This window comes from Talpa occidentalis, unplaced genomic scaffold, assembly GCF_014898055.3.
Source record: "Talpa occidentalis isolate TD23 unplaced genomic scaffold, MPIMG_talOcc4v2.1, whole genome shotgun sequence".
Taxonomy (NCBI): Eukaryota; Metazoa; Chordata; class Mammalia; order Eulipotyphla; family Talpidae; genus Talpa; species Talpa occidentalis.
Genome location: NW_026555331.1, coordinates 17,405,649 through 17,421,935, shown reverse-complemented (window position 1 = coordinate 17,421,935; position 16,287 = coordinate 17,405,649).

Here is a 16,287-nt window from a genome sequence, read left to right as displayed (position 1 = left end):
CCAAGTTCCTTTTAACAACACACCAAAAACCAAGCTCATCAAATCCATCCATTCAGTGCACAAACCGGCCCTCTCTCCTGTGCTTCAAACATCTATGCATCACCATCAACCAGCCAGAAGCACATATTATGTTTGTGTCTTCCCCTTTCTCAGTCTGCATAACATCAAATACCATTTTAAAATAGCTTAAATTGGTTAACTCCTCTTCTATCATTCCAGGTCAGTTCACCATCATTTATTTCTTGAATTGCTACTATGGTTTCTTATTTGATCTTTCTACTCTAGATATTGTTCTGGGTTTGTTCCCATTCAAACCACATCATAGCCAGAATTCTCTCTAGAATGTAAATAGTTGTAGTGTGCCCACTGTTATCTATCCATTATGTTTTTTTGTCTGATGTTAATGTAACTCTCCTAATTTCTTTTTTTTTTTTGTAAGATTTGTTCATTTTTATACAAGAGCTGGGGTACAGGCCAGAGGAATGGGAGGGTTAGAGGATTCACCAGAGACAGAGCAGGGAGCAGAACAGGCAGACAACCGAAATACACTGCTGAGGGGAGCAGCGGGCACGACAGGAGAGGTCTGCTGCGCCATGTGGGAATCTCCCTGGCTGGCTGGGAATCAAACCCATGCTGCAGAGGCTGCGGACAGCTTCATAGCACTGCGCTCAACCTGCTGTGCCACCAGGGAGGCCCTAACTCTCCTACTTTCTTTTGGCTCTGTTTTCCCTTTTCATTTGTATTTTATTTGAATAAACTGAGATATGGTAGCAAGTGTTCAACAGACTGGAATATAACAGCTCAATAGAATAAAGGCTCTTCCTCCTGCCACCCCCTAATAATTCTGAGTAGGTATCAGTTTTCTGAGGTCTCTTCTGCTCCAAGCTGTTATTTACTTTCTCTGGGTCTCTCTTTCCTTCCCCAGCACAAAAAATAGCTCTAGGCTTAAAGATATTGCATTATTATATTTCATTTTCTAATTTGAAAGTCATGGTTTTTATAGCTAGACCACTATTCAATGTGACATTTCTTTCTTGAGAAAAAGAAGACATCTGCCAATAGATCTGAGGCATATAGCAAGGGAGGGGGAAGGAGAGAATTCAAAACAGGGGAGAGAAGAGCACCAGGGACTGTGGTGATGGATCGCACGTGCTGTGGTGGTGGGACAACTACAGGGACTACACCTGAGGGGAGAAACCAAACACTGCCCCAAAATGAACAAAGATGTAAGAAAAAAAATCCATAAATTTAATTAAGAAAAAAGGAAGGACTGAGGTCGGACTTTCAGAGTAACTCCACGCCTACATAATGCCAACTCCTTGATTGAAAAACCAGAGGTAGCAGAGAAGGATGATGTTCTCTCACAGTCACCAAATTCAAGACATTTCATGGACATACAATCACGGTAAACATCTGGTTCAACTGAGTAAATTCTCTGGGACCCAGCCTCATTCCTTACTCAAGATCTTCTCATCAATCCTTTGAACTAGATCAAGGGTCAATACACTTCCTCCTGAGAGGTCTGTTAGACTTTTCTGGCCATACAGTCAGTCTTGACCTCAGTGCATGACAGCAGTTACAGACAATAAATAAGCTAATGGGTGTTTCTAATACTTACACTTTTTACACACTTGAGTTTTGTGGTTTGAAAATATTTAAAAATCTTAAGAGTTGGAAGAGAGAAAGGAGAGTTTGAAATTGTCAGTTATTCTCTTTGAATGAGGAAAAATGTTTTTCCATATAAAAAATTTCTTCCCAATACTGTTTATTTCTTCAATCATAATTACCAACAGCTTTTTATGTTCCTAATGAAAGCTTCTTTGGAGACACTAAAATTTGAATTTTGTCTCATTTCCACATGTCACAAAATATTACTCTATTTTATTTTTCTAAATATTTGCAAATGTAAATTCTATTCTAAGCTCAAAAGCTGTCATTAGTCTACAAAAATAGGCCAGATGGATCCCCTGGACCATAATTTGGCAATCCCTTCTCTGCATTACTTATCTCTTGTTACTTAAGACTATTGATAATCAGTTTTTTTTTTGTATGTTCTATTGTTCTACGTCATTTTTAAAAAATTTTAGCATCTCTTGATTCCACAAGTCTAACGACATTATTCTGCTGTTAATGGTCACATCAAAATATCATAAAACTTTTCTACACATTTATCCCACAAGTTTGTCTCTTGATTATTTTCCAACTCATTGTAACATAATGTGCATCTCAGAGCTATAAAAGCATCTTCTCTGGTCTATGTCACCAATTATCTCTACATTTCCAAACCTAATAACACTTATCAGTCTACATTTTATTCAACTACTCAGCAGTTTTAACACAACTGTCTGCTCTATCCTTGAAATATTCTCTTCTTGCTGACGTGATTTTACTCCACCCAGCTTGCCAGTCATTCCTTCTAAGCCTCTGCAGCAGACAATTCAATGACTCTACTATCCTTGGGCATTCTACCTTATTTTTATTCTCTCCCTAAGGAGCCTCACAAACTATAATCTATATTCTGACAATTCCATAACTATACAATTCTTCTGTTCCACACTCATATACCAGTTATCTATTTGGCAAATTCCTGCCCAAGTCTAAGAGACATTTCAATGTTGAGTAGACCAGAGAGAACTGCTGTTTGGTTGCATTCTGAATCCGCCATTACTCCAGGCTTCCCCAGCAAATGGGACCATCTACTGATGGTCAAATCATCTGTGACCTGATTTCTCTTTTCCCACTCACTGGCCACATGGTAATAATGATCAATAAGTCCTGTCCATACAATCTCTAAAATATATCTTAAGTCTACACCCTCATTTTCATGTCCACTCTGTGACTTCCATTCAAGCCACTGCTTCACTTAACTAAATTACTGCAGTAACCTGTTCCCAGTTCTCCTCTGCACCTCTGTCCCTCTCCATTTTCTTTGCACAAGAAAGGAAAGTAATCATTGTGATACATGAATTAAATCATCTGTATTAAAGTTCCCTTTGACTTCCGATTATGCTTAGGATAAAATCCAAACTTGAAAGATCCCACAAGACTGCTCTCTCTCCCATTTCAAGGCTACACCCCCTTCATCACTACCTCCCTGCCACAGTCACCTTCTTCAAGGTCCTCAATTATAGCAAGCTCTTTCTGAACTCAAGGTCTTTGCATAGTCTTCTTTCTCTGCCAGGGACATTCTTCCTATGGTGACTTCAATGTTTATATTGAGTCTTGAGTCCTGCTTCCATGGACACAACCCAAAGGAGCTTTCCATCCCTGACATTTGCTCTCTAATCCAGCTATTAGTAGTTATCTACTTATTTTAAATACAGTTGTTATCCACTTGCTCTTTGTGAACTGCTTGCTCTCTAAGTTCCATGACTGTGGGAATCATATCCATGTTATTCATCACTGTATTCACAACACCTTCCACAGCCTGATTCTTAGCTGACAGTCAGTAAACAAACAGGTGCATTCATTTTTTTAAAAGGCTATTGTATATAATGCTGCGATGAATAGGGGCATGCATATATCTCTTCAAATTAAGATTTTTGAATTTGGGGGATAAATACTCAGAAGTGGGAAAACTTGATCTCATGGAATTTCTATTTTTAAATTTTTTGAGGAAACCTTCATATTGCTATCCATAGTGCTTACACAATTTTACATTCTCACCAACAGTGTAAAAGTGTGCCCTTTTCCCCACCTCCTCTCCAGTACTTGTGATTTCTTGCCTTTTATATAACAGCCATTCTCTTTGTCATGAGGCAGTATCTCGTTGTTGTATTGATTTCCATTTCTTGAATAAGAAGAGATGCTGAACATCTTTTATCATGTATCTACTGGCCCTTTTATGTCTTCCTTGGAGATGTGTCTAATTAGATTCTCTGCCCATTTTTTAATTAGGTCATTTTTTTCTAGTTTTATGAAATATACATATATATGTATTGTATGCTAATACCTTGTTGAATATATGATGTGCAAATATCTTAAACTAAGTGCCCATCAACAGGTAAACAGATAAAGAAAATATAGGTATCTATACACAGTGGACTACAGCTCGGCTCTATAAAAAGATGACATCTTGCCATTTGCAATGACATGGAGGGTCTAGAAGATATTGTGCTTAAGGAAATAAGTCAATGAGAGACAAATATCGTTAAGATTTCAGTCACATGGGTATATAAAAAAGCCAAACAAATGAACAAAGCAAAAATAAACTTTTAAGATTTTAAGATCAAGTTAGTGGTTACCAGAGGAAAAGAAAGAGGGGGTGGGAAATTTGGGTTAAAGGGGTCATGTGTTTGGTGGAGAGAGTTGGACTTTTAGTGGTGAACCCCAGGCAGTATACACAAATGTTAACTTATAATGATGAACACCTGAAACTTACAGAACGTTATAATGCAATGTGACTTCAAGAAAAAAAAAATATTTAAAAGCTTAGAATGTTAAGTTTAACAAAGGCTGTTAGAAACCCTGCATCTAATCTAATCCTCTCACTTTAGAGATAAATAAACTGAATCCCAGAGTTTTGTTCGTAAGTTGAATTAAGCAGAGCTTAGACAGGATACAATTCAATTCTTCCATTTCCAGCCCTGGGTTCTTGGTTCTTCATCAAAGAGAGCAAGGCCAAGAGGTCATGGGAGTAATTTTTGTTGTATGTTTCATTCTCTGTTATTAAGGTTAATATCTGCAACCTTTAAACAAGTTCCTAGAGGAAAGGAATAGCCCTTTTAATTTACCTAATGCAACAAAAAGGGAGACAGCTGCATCAATTTTTCCAAACATTTTGTTTATAGCTCTAACGTCTATGTCCAATAGTTTAAAATGAATCCAACCTATTTTTAATATTTCAAGCCATAGTTGGTTCATGTTTTCCATATAAAATAGGCAGCTCCATCTTCACATTTTGCATTTCCATCCTCTTTTCCACCATCAAACGGTCTGGCTTTCCCATGAGCCAGATGACAAATACTATTCCTAATAACCCCAGCAGTGGTTTCTCCTTCTGCTCCAGATTTAGGCAGCCAGCTCAGAGAGGGTTAGAAATCGGGCACCCTACTTTACAATCTGGGCTCTGCCACTAATTCCCTGGACAAGTTGCTTAAATGCCTTGGGCATGACCCCCTGATTTGTAGAATGAATAATTCAAAATAAAATCTTCCCAAAGCTTCCAGCCTGTTCAAACCTTCTATAGTTCAAATTTAGACATGTAAAGCAAAGCCTTGTGCCATAAGATTTATCCATTTGATCAGCTCTCCTTTGCTCCCTTTTCTATCTTATTTATTTTCTTCCTTCATAATGTGACCTCCTAAGGAATCTCAGGGTTCTAAGAAACTTTGAAATCTTTAGAATCTTAGGATTTCTAGATGGTAAGATTCTGATCTTAAGGAATCTTTTCTCAAAATCTAAATAACTCCTGAGAAGATTCTGTACCTTTTCACTTTTTGCCTCTAGCTTCCTCAAGGTGATTCCTGAAGCCAGAAAATACTTGACACAGTCATGGGAATTGATCACCCCCAAGCTGCCTTGGCACGTGCTGGATCCAGGCAGCATTGAGGCCAACCATTCTCCCTAGGAATTGCAATTTCTTAATATTTCTGGAAAATGCCTAAGAATCCTTTCAGGCTCCCTCAGGTCTGCTCTTCTGCTACTAATAGCAATCAAATATATACTCAAACATTCAAGAAGAATGAACACTCTTCCCTAAATTAATCCTTTCCTGATGGTATTGGAATTATGCACAATTCATCCTTACCTATGCGAGGGTGCATTCTAAGGAACAGCTGCCATAATTTTAAGTCACTCAACCTTTCATTCATTCACATATTTAACAATTATTTTCATTAATCCCTATGTGCCAGGCATTGTGATATGTGTCAGGGACCTAGAAATGGATAAAGTGCTAATCTGTGCCCTCAAAAGACTTGGTACCCTGCAATGCTGGACAAGTGAAAATGCAACTAAGTTGTATGCAATAATTGCCACAGTTTTCTTTCTTTGGTCTCACGACTATTTTGAACGATGTGCAGAGGGCCAATAGGATGACAACATGGGATTTTCTATATTAAAGCTATAAAGACTTAATAATCCAGCCATATGCTTCCTGAGACTTGCATGAAGGGTCCAAGGTGGGAAAGTGGGGGAGTGATGACTTCTTCCTTATGCTACCAGGGAGTCTTTGAAGAAGCAGTTACCTTTGGATCGAATCCAAGACCACACAGGCTCCTTTTAAAGTCTCAGGCCCATGGCACAAATTCTACGCAGGTTTTATGAGAGCTGAGCAGCAAAGCTTTGCTAAAAAGTTAACACCTGCTCTTCTCATCCCACCTCTTGAAGTCCTGCTGGAGTTGATTCATGCTTTCCCATAGTGGAAATTTCCTGCAAATACTAAGGAGTTCCTCAGCATGGTGGTCCCCCAGGAGGCTGATTGCTGTAAAGGCACATCAGGTCTTTCTACCGCTCCAGCTATGCCACGCACACTGAGGTTTATGGGAAAAGTCATGGTCACTGTGGATCATTTGGAAAGGAGATGTTTTTTGCCCCCATATGGTAGAGTTCCTATTTCAGTTTATACTGCTTTCATTCTTGCCTTCATTTTTTCTAGTACAGAGCCAAAATTTGCACTTACCCTCTATATGATAATAATAGTAACATATGAGCTTTTCAGGGCTTTTGTTTGGTACAAAACTAAAAACTTGGTTTTTAGTTCATTAAGTGCTTTTTTTCTCCTTTAATTCTCCTGATGCTGCTTTTGGGTAAATAGTGACATAATCATCCTCACTCTAGAATTAAAGAAATTAGTGCAGGGCCTCCCTGGTGGCACAAGAGGTTAAGTACAGCACTGTGAAACAATCCACAGCCTCTGCAGCATGAGTTCGATCCCCAGCCAGGGAGCAACACACATAATGCAGCAGATCTCTCCTCTCTCACCCGCTGCTCCCCTCAGCAGTGTATTTCAGTCAGTCTGCCTGTTCTGCTCCCCACTCTGTCTCTGGTGAATCATCTCACCCTGCCCCCTGCACCTCTGGCCTGTACCTCAGTTCTTGTATGCATAAATAAGTAAATCTTTAGAAAAATAAAGAAACTAGTGTAAAGGGAGTTGAAATAATTTCCCTAGGCCACGTGGCTATTAAGTGCTGTGATTTTATTTCACTTTTGCCTATCAAATGCAAATCTATTCTTTTAACTCATTAATTTTTTCATGTGATGCCGTTGTGTTACATTCTTGTTAATTTTTTGACAGTATAGGATTTCTCCCCTCAGGGGTGATGACAGCAGTTCTCCCACCACCAAAGTACCCAGGGTCCTGCACCATAGTCCCTTGTGCTCTCCAACTCCTGCACCCCCCTCCCGCCCCCATCCATGACTGGATGCCTCAGTCATGCTGTGATATTAACTGAAAGTCCATCTGGCCATAGTCTGCATGTTTCCCTGCTAAGCTGACTGCCTCAAAAATGTTTTTAAAATTTTCCTGAAGTATCAATTACTGTGAATGTGAAAAATTTGAAACATTATGATTATGTTAAAATAATTTTCTTAAATGAACAGAACAAAAATTTCACATGAATTCTTAGGATGAAATAAGAGATTTCAATATGTCCTAGCCTTCCAGCAGCTCTGGGAGTTTTTCCTGTCTCAGACCCTGCAGCCCACTCCTTTAAATATGAATTTCCTCTCCTTTGTTCTTAGAAGAAAATGTTTACAATAGGACAAGGAAATAGGTCAAATCTTAATGCCTCACTCAACTGTAAAAATCTCAAACTTCATTTCTTATTCTGTTTCAAAAGTTGACTACTCTTCCAGGCAATTCTATTGAATTCATCATCTCAGTTCTAGGTCTTTAATTGCACATTTCTAACTGCCTAGAATGTCCTCCATACAGGTCTGACTGTGTGAGTAATGACTGATAAGTTTCCTTTCTGGCTGCAACACCTTCTCTGAACTAAGATGTTTGTTTAATTTGCATATTGATAAATATGCACAGCTAGATGCGTGGGGATAGCAGAGTTAAACATGAATCCTATCTAGATCAACACAAGAGAGTTTAGCTAGCTTGCATGCAAATTCTTTTACAAAGGAGTGATTTGCAACAACCCCCAGAAAACAGATCATAGAAGTTGCTTCCCCTGATAAAAGATAAGAGTTTGTGATCTTGTTCCCAGTGCAATGGCCCAAGTACTCCTTACGCTCTCCTAATACTTAAACATTTGGTGTCTATCTAGAAACTCAGGATCCCAAACCACTATATCTCTTGCTCTTGATTCTATCCACAGTGTGGATCTAGGCTGCCACTGAAGGCCAAAGCGGGGTACAGCTCACTTAAAGGACTGTTAATGAACCATAAGGATCATTCTTCTAGAACTGTAGACATTGAGGTTTTTTACTCCTACCCAAAACAAACTGTATTGTGTGTATAATACATGTGTTATTAAGAAAGTTTAACTTATGGACCTCCCTGGTAGCATAAGGAATTAAGTATTAGTACTATGAAACTATTGGCAGTGGCATGAGTTCAGTCCCCGGCCAGGGAGCAACCCACATGGGTGAAGGAGACCTCTCCTGTCTCGCCGGCGCTCGCCTCAGCAGTGTATTTCAGTCAGTCCACCAGTTCTGCTCCCCACTCTGTCTCTGGTAAGTCCTCTCACCCGCCCCCTGCACCTCTGGCCTATACCCCAGCTCGTGTATGCCTAAATAAATAAATCTTTAAAAAAGAAAAAAGAAAGTTTAACTTAGATAGACTGAATTAATTTTATATTGGACACTGTTGTCCATTGAAATACAATATAAATAACTTGAGATGGCTACCTTGGATTGGCTGATAAGTTTCCTTTCTGACTGCAACATCTTCTCTGAACCAAGGGGGGATGTTTGTTTAATTTGCAAACATCTCTGTATCAAAGATAGTGGAGTAGTACTAAAGCATTAACTGAAGGTCTTAGACTCCTTACAACTGTTCCATTTTCCCACATTGTTTTTACCATTTCATTTACACTACTTATCCCTATCCCATACTTCAGTATTTACGCTTACAGTTTGTTCTATACCCAAGTTTTCATGTACTTGTTTAAATTTTATGATTATGCTGCTTATGAATTTCTAGTCTGCCCATTTGGAGCACAAGGCAGATTTTTCACTGACTATTTATTGAAAGAATAAATATTTGCTAGGTATCCAGAGTTGAGTGAAAGATTGACAAAATCCTGGGAATGAGGAGAATAGAACCACAAAATTATGACATATGTACATAAAATTCAACTGTCAACCTTCAGCACTTGTAAAACAAATACATGAATATAATCTAATGTTATAAAGGCCATTAGGTTACACATTTCAAATTTTTAAAACAGTATTAGAATAAGGGGACAAGGGTTCTTCCCAACTGGTAGATGGGAGATGTGAGACAGAATAAAGTAGTGATCTGACAATTTTCTCACTTATTTCTACCATCTCTGAAAAATGACTGAAATACTCATGGAACAAATTTATGTTGATTCACTCAAAAACACACAGTCAAGCCATTGTGATTCCTCACTTCTGTTTTGTGATCAAGTATTTTTGTGTCTGCATGTGAAGAAGTGCAAAATCGATTAAGAAGGATAGAGACTACTGCAAGTCTGGATCACAGAGAATTTTTTTTTGCCCTGACTGCAAGGTAAACTCATTATTCCCTGATGAGGTGTTTTCCTTTGTTTCTACCCTCAGATTTAATACTTACAAAAAATGGTTTTGGGTATAAAATAATATTCCACACACCATAAAATTGAGGGATGAGAGAAGAGAAGGCAAAAAAAATTAATATTTACTGTTACTAGCTGTTTTTTAAAAGCTCAGAACCAAAATTTTAAAAGACTGACTGCTGTTTAAGTTACAGAAAATAAGTGGAAAAGGCTTTGGATAGTATTGCCATGTCCAAGCTACTTAAGTGCTCAGCAAGCTAAGTTGCCATCTAACATTCTACCCAGAGCAGAGGAGTATGAGAAATTTGGTAATAGTTCATGATGTTAACCTAATGTGGTAAGCTTGATCTTGGCCCCAAGGTATCAATCATAATCCCCAGAACCTGCAAACATGTTACTTTTTATGACAAAGGAACTTTGGGGGTGTATTTAAGTCAAGACTCTTGACTGGTACAGTCACTGTGGAAAATAGTATGGCAGTTTCTCAAAATACTATAAATAAATCTACTATATGATTCAGTAGCTCCACTCCTAATTATCAACCCAAAAGAATGCAAAAATTCTAATTCAACGAGAAATAAGCACTCCCATGTTCACTGCATCACTATTTAGAATAGCCAAGTTATGGAAATAATCTAAGTGACCAAGGACAGGTGAGTGGATTAGGAAGAGGTTGTTTACATACATAATGGAATAAACTCAGTTGTAATAAAAGATGAACGCCAGCATTCTGTGACATCAAGAGAGAACTGGATCATGCTATGTGAAATAAATAAGGAGGATAATAAATAATAATAATAATAATAATAAAATAAATGATAAATTATAATGAATAATAATAAATAAAGCAGAGGATCATGCTAAGTGAAATAAATCAGAAGGAAAAAGACAAATAGTGGATGTTCTTGTTTACATGTGGAATATATAGAGAGAAAACAAAGGATCAGAAAAATCCAACCCAATAACAAATCTTAGATATCAGACTGTGGAATTGAGGCTGCCAGAGTTAGAGGAGGGAAGAGAGCAAAGTAGTAAGGACCCACTCCACTATGGTGGAGGACTATAGGTACCTTGGTGGTGGGTGGGTCTGATCACATACTCTAAAGTGATCTTATACCTCTGAATCATTAACAGTGTTGTAAACCAATGTCACCTCAATTAAAATAAAAAAAAATCTTGAGATGGGGAGAATATTCTGTGTTATTTAATAGACCCAATCTATAATGGTCTTTATAAGAAGGAGGGAGGGATCAAATGTGTTGGTGATATAACAAAAACTACTAGGGGTCTATAATTTGGATTTAGCCTCTAGATGTATTTTCTTGAAAAGTGTAAGGCAGTAGAGACTAGTCTGAAAAATTTATCAAGTTATTTATATTAATGAAATCATTTGGAAATGCGATAGATCTGCCTCTTAGATGAGAGGTATCTTTTCCAGTTTGTTGCTGTCCTCACCTATTTTGCTTCCCCCTCTGACTCTACAATTTCAAATTGTGGTAATTTGGCTAGTTCTTACATTTTAAACTTTCCTCATTGTTTTGTATTATCAGTCAGAGAGTGGAAGTTACTGCAGTTCATATGGAGATGTTGTGTCTTAGTAAATAGAATTCCAAAAGGGCCCCCTAAGATTTTTTTACCCTAGTTCCTGGGCCCATGGATATGATGAGATATCATGTCCATTGTGATGTGGCAAGTGGGACTTCATATATAATTAGAGGTTATCAATTGTGTCAATTGCATGATTTTGTGTTCATCAAAAGGGAAATCCCTCGGTGTCACGAATCACACGAATCTTTAAAACCAGGACGTTTTGAGCATTTAAATAATTATAGCATCACTTTCAAATATGTTCAAGTGCAATATTAGTTAAGTCAAACCTTTGTCATCTCATCATTTATCTTCAAGGCAAAAACACAGCAGACAAGTAGGAGGAGAGTAAGATGACATCAGAGGAAGTTCCCCTGCTTTGCACTTGGGACAATAATCTAGGGTAGTTCAGAGAGGCTGGCCTTGGAGGATCCCAAGATTTGGGGCAAAATTGGAGCACCTCCTGGACATCAGAGACCAATGCTGACTGCGTGGAACAGAAGACATGATGAGGAAATACAACTCAGGTGAACAAAGGTTGTGAGGAGAGGGATCCACCTTGGGTGAAAACTGAGATTCATACCTGTGTTCCCTAGAAGGGGAGAGCTGCTTAGTGTGGAAGCACAATCCAAGCTGTGGGGAGATAAGAGTGTTAGGGTGAGTGATGTGGACAGGGACCCCAGTGAAGAAGACAAAATGCAGAAAGGTGCAACTACACACACACACACACACACACACACACACACTCACATCCCATATGCAAACCAGTAACAAACCTTAGAAATCTGACTGTAGAACTGGGACTACCAGACGGTTAGGGTAAAGGGGGAAGAAAACAAAGTAAGGAGAGGGAACAATGGACAATGGTGGAGTGCTATGGGTGTTTTGGTGGTGTGGTGAGGTATTAATACCGGGAGGGGGGGAGATACCCTACCTCTAAATCACAAGCAATATTGTAAACCAGTGGTACCTCAATCGAAAATACACAAAATTTTAAATTCAATTTAAAAAAATGGAAGGGTCTTATAGTTTATATCAAAGTATTTCAGAGGGCCTCCCCAGTGGCGCAGCAGTTGAGCGCTGGGTTGCGAAGCTGCCCGCAGCCTCTGCAGCACGGGTTCGATTCCCAGCTCCTCCCCAGCCACCGGAGGAGGGTCGCACATGGCGCGCAGAACTCTCCTGCTGCCCGCTGCTCCCCTCAGCAGTGTAAACTCTCCTGCTGCCCGCTGCTCCCCTCAGCAGTGTACTTCGGTCCTTCTGCCTGTTCTGCTCCCTGCTCTGGCTCTGGTGAATTCTCTTGCGCTCCCGCGCTTCTGACTGTACCCAGTGCTTGTACAAATAAATAAATAAATCTTTAAAAAAAAAAAAAAAAGTATTTCAGAGTTGTAAGTTAAATATTTATAGCCATAAATGGTGACTTTTCTCATTTGTCTTTAAATCTGTTTTTTAATGATTATTCATGTGCTCTGGAATGTATATGTAAACTCAAGGATTCTAAAAAAAAAAAAAAAAGAAAAAAATTCCAGGGAGTTTTTCTCTGACAGATGACAGAAAAGAAAGTAAAAAAAGTTGAAGTATGAAATGATTTGATGCTGTTAGTGGGTCGAGAGATGGGGAGGCATACATTCAAGGGCTGGAGAGTGACCTTGAGAAGTTGTGAGTGACACAGCTAAGAGTCAGTGAGGGACAGGTACCTCAGTGATACAATTGCAAGACCCCAGTAACCTGAATGATCTTGGATATGGATCCTTCCCCATAGTCTCCAGGTAAGAAAACAGTTGAGTTGAAACTTTGACTTCTGCCTATGAGATCCCAATGATAGAAACAAGTTAAGCTCCCCATATTTCCATCCTACAGAACTATGGACTAATAATTGAGTGCTTTTTTAAGCCACTAGAGTGTTATTACAGCAATAGAAAACTAAATACATTGTAAATGTTCCAATAAAAGAAAATATTATCCTTGGTATCCAGATGGATAGGCAGGGGAATTTGTCATCTGGAAGAGTCTGGCTATTTTCCAAAAGACCTCTCTGTGTGGAATCTACTGCCCTAGAGAATTGGCCATATTCAAGTCTCTGGATTCTCAAACGTGTAGACTCAAAAATATGTTTTTCCTTCATCTGCCCAGATAGATTCTCAGGAAAAGACTCACATTAATCAAACTCATGATGCTGATATATAAAACCAAATATCATGTAATGACTCACAGTGATACCAGAACCCTCAAGGGAACTAAAATGCAAATGTCAGCAAAACACCAGTCATTTGAGAAAACAAAAATTGTAATTTCTCTTATAGACAACATTTTGATAAGTGCTCTTAGAGTTAAAGCTTTGGGTACAAAATTTTTAATTCCTTGAGTGGAAATTCCTGGGACAAAGTGTAAATACATATTTAAGGCTTTTGATGTATGTTGCCAAAATGCTTTCCAGAAAGATGACACTTGTATATGATTTGCCTTGCAGAATAGAGAAGTGACATTTTTAATATTATTATTATTATTATTAGCATCATCATCATCATCAGTGGAGAAAGGAAATGTGGTATACATATACCACAATGGAATACTACTCATTGATCAAAAAGATAAACTCATGCCATTTGTGGGAGTATGGAAGGATTGAGAAGGGGTTATCTTAAGTGAATGAGCCAAACCAAGAAAGATAAACACTGCGTGGTTTCACTTACATTTGGGATATAGAGAAACAAAAAAATTAGAGAAATACATTTTCCCCAAAACTTCATTAATACTGGTGTTTATTTTTGAGCATTTGCCAACTTAAAATTAAGCAATCCTATGTCTTTGCTTTAATTGACAATTTTTTAACTGTAGAACATGATTTTTTTCATATTTTTATTGGTAACTTGTTTTCTTTTTTGAAGGAGCTGTTCATGCTCTTTGTCCATTTGCCTATTGGTTTGTCATTTTTATTCTAGCTTATTGGAATATCTCATGTATTAAAATATTAGCACTTAGATATGTATTTTGTAAATATCATTAAATTTGTTCTTTTCATTAGGATTTTACAATGGAATTTTCCCCTATTTTTAATGTTTGAATCTTTTATCAAGTCCTTTTTGATGACATGCTTAGAAAATGTTGCTTCAAGTTCACATAGTCATCCCTACCTATTTTCCTCCCACATTTGATGGCTTTATTTTTCCATTTAAATGTTTAATCCATCTGGCATTCATTTTACCATATGGTGTTAGTTAGGTAGGGATATAACTCTATTTTTTTCCAGATTGTGAGCCAGCTGTACCAACAGCATTTACAGAATAAGTCAAGAACATCTTGAGATCAACATCCAGAGTTCAAGCGAACAACAAGATTGACATTTGAGTATCTCCCACAGTGGCTGTGCCCCCTTCATTCTTCTGTGCCTAGTTTCCTCAAACATTCTCTTTTCTACTTAAAACCACTCCCAGGAAAAAAAATCTTATAAATTGATTCAATACAATCTCCAGGTTATGAGCACCTTGTGTAAGTAGACTTTAAGCCTGATTTCTAAGGATCACAAGACCGAATTTGCAGAGAGCTTATCTTCAAGAAGTGCATAGGTTAAAAAAGAAGAACTAGTATATAGTTCTTAGTAAGACACACAAGTAGAAGCAGCAAGAGCTTTTAGGAAAAGTAATAATACTAATATTTACAACTATTTTTGGATACTTCTTGTGTGCCTCTCGCTGAACTAAATCATTCATCTTCTTCTCATGTCACTTTCAAGACAATGTAGGCATTGCATTAATTCTCCTTTTTCACCACTCACTCTCCAGTTAGGAGATAAAGGGAGAAAATATTGCTGATCCTAAAATTGATGGGCATGATGCAAAGCTTAGTTCAAATCAACAGTCTTATAGAAAACATAAAAGTGAGCATACAGAGAAATTGTTTGGAGTAAATTGAGTGAGGGAAAAGATCTGTAAGTCATCTCCTCTGATGAGCCACAGCTTTGGATGACCTGCAGAGGTTAAATGCTGGACCCTGGACAACTACACAACATTCAAAGAATTGGCAGAGCTTGGTGGAGCCATTATTATTGATGTGTTAGGAACTTTTCCTTTGGTTGACTCATATGCTATCATTTGGAACAGACTTTTTGTTAAGACAGGAAGTCTCCTCTTGCTTAAGTGGCACATGATTGGGGCTATTTATTTGGGGGGTTTTGACCATTATACAAAGGGAAAAGATCAGCCTCATTAGTTAAAAAGAAAGGAAATGCAAACAATTTTAAGACTGAGATCTAGTTTCTTGACAACCAGTCAGTTATGTGATAAAAGAAGTACCCTGTGATTCTGGTTTGGGGAATATCTCTGGTTCAAGTATGGACCCATGGTTGAATGATGAGATCATCAGTGAAACATTGACACTCCTCATAATGGGAAGACAGAAGTAGACGGAAGGTAATGGACAGTTTTGTAACTGCTAGGTGTGAGGTGTGTGTAATCATTGGTGGAAATAGACATAGAGGCACAGTTAGAAATGGTCTTTAAAAAGACAGACCTTGGTTGGATATGTACTTGGTAGCATTATTATTCAGCCAAAATAAACCCTTGGGGAAAGAACGCAGCAAGAACAAACCACAGGAAACACAAAAAGTTAAATAAAAAGCAGAGAAAGTGTTCTTTCAAAGAAATAAAGGGGCCATGGAGAAATATTTTAAAATAAGAAATAGAACTAGGAAGGAAACAAATGGAAGTGAGAAATTTAAGAAGAAATAGAATTTTAAAAATTGCACTGACATTTAATCCATCCAAAAATATGTCCACCTCATTGTACACATAAATGTGAATTTCATGAATTTTATTTAAAAAGTAAAATATGACAGGCAATACTGAAAAAATTTTAGAAGAAAATGGCTTTATGAGTTGATACGTTGTGCTATAGTTTCCCGTGCAATGCCATGCAGACTAAAACAAAACATAAACGAGTCAGCATAATAATTATCAACATAGGAAACTCTCACAATCAGTGTGGAGGGAGTAAAGTTGCTGAGAAAGAAATACAGGATATCACTGGTGTTTAT